A 739-nucleotide genomic window follows, 5' to 3' on the forward strand; every position below is an offset into this window, starting at 1 on the left:
ATATATTTATATATATGTATAGAAAAAAAGAGAAAGACAGCACGTTGTTCTCACATTCATTTCGAAAGACGCTGCGTTTCTGATCCAGATCCATTTTTGTTTCGTTGTTAGTTTGTACGCATTACGATTATCGCAATTTATTGTATTATCGACGAGATACTGTAACAAACAAAAATACTGTTAACTATTCTTAAAAAATTAAAACTTTTGTAAACTGAGACCAAACGATTGCCGAAGACTTTACTTATTTGTCGGTTCCTTTTTCAGATACTTGAATGACTTCCGAAATAAGCTCTATATCGAATTTTCATACAACATACACATACATGGAAAAAATATGATAAATCAAAGAAAATTACTGATTTATCAATTTAATAATTATTTTATTTTAAATAGACAAGTATTTAATCTAATAATGAGGGATTATTCGGGGAAATAGGTTGACTTTAAAATCTTTGGGATTCAAAGAAATTGCCAAAATTTAATGAAAAATAAGATATTTTTATTCCATATATTATTTAATTCAGTCATATGTGAGAAATGTATTATATTAAATTTAATTTAATTTAATCCTATTTGAAAAATTCCTATCCTGTATTCTGTCTTATAATTAATTAAATGGATTAATTATAAAATTTGAATATATTTTCAATATTCAATCACGTTGTAAGAAATTATTTATGAATATCAAAAATAATTCTGCTAGCTTTTCATCTTAAAGTGTGTGCGTGTATATATA

The sequence above is a fragment of the Trachymyrmex septentrionalis genome, unplaced genomic scaffold, assembly GCF_001594115.1.
Source record: "Trachymyrmex septentrionalis isolate Tsep2-gDNA-1 unplaced genomic scaffold, Tsep1.0 scaffold8, whole genome shotgun sequence".
Classification (NCBI taxonomy): Eukaryota; Metazoa; Arthropoda; class Insecta; order Hymenoptera; family Formicidae; genus Trachymyrmex; species Trachymyrmex septentrionalis.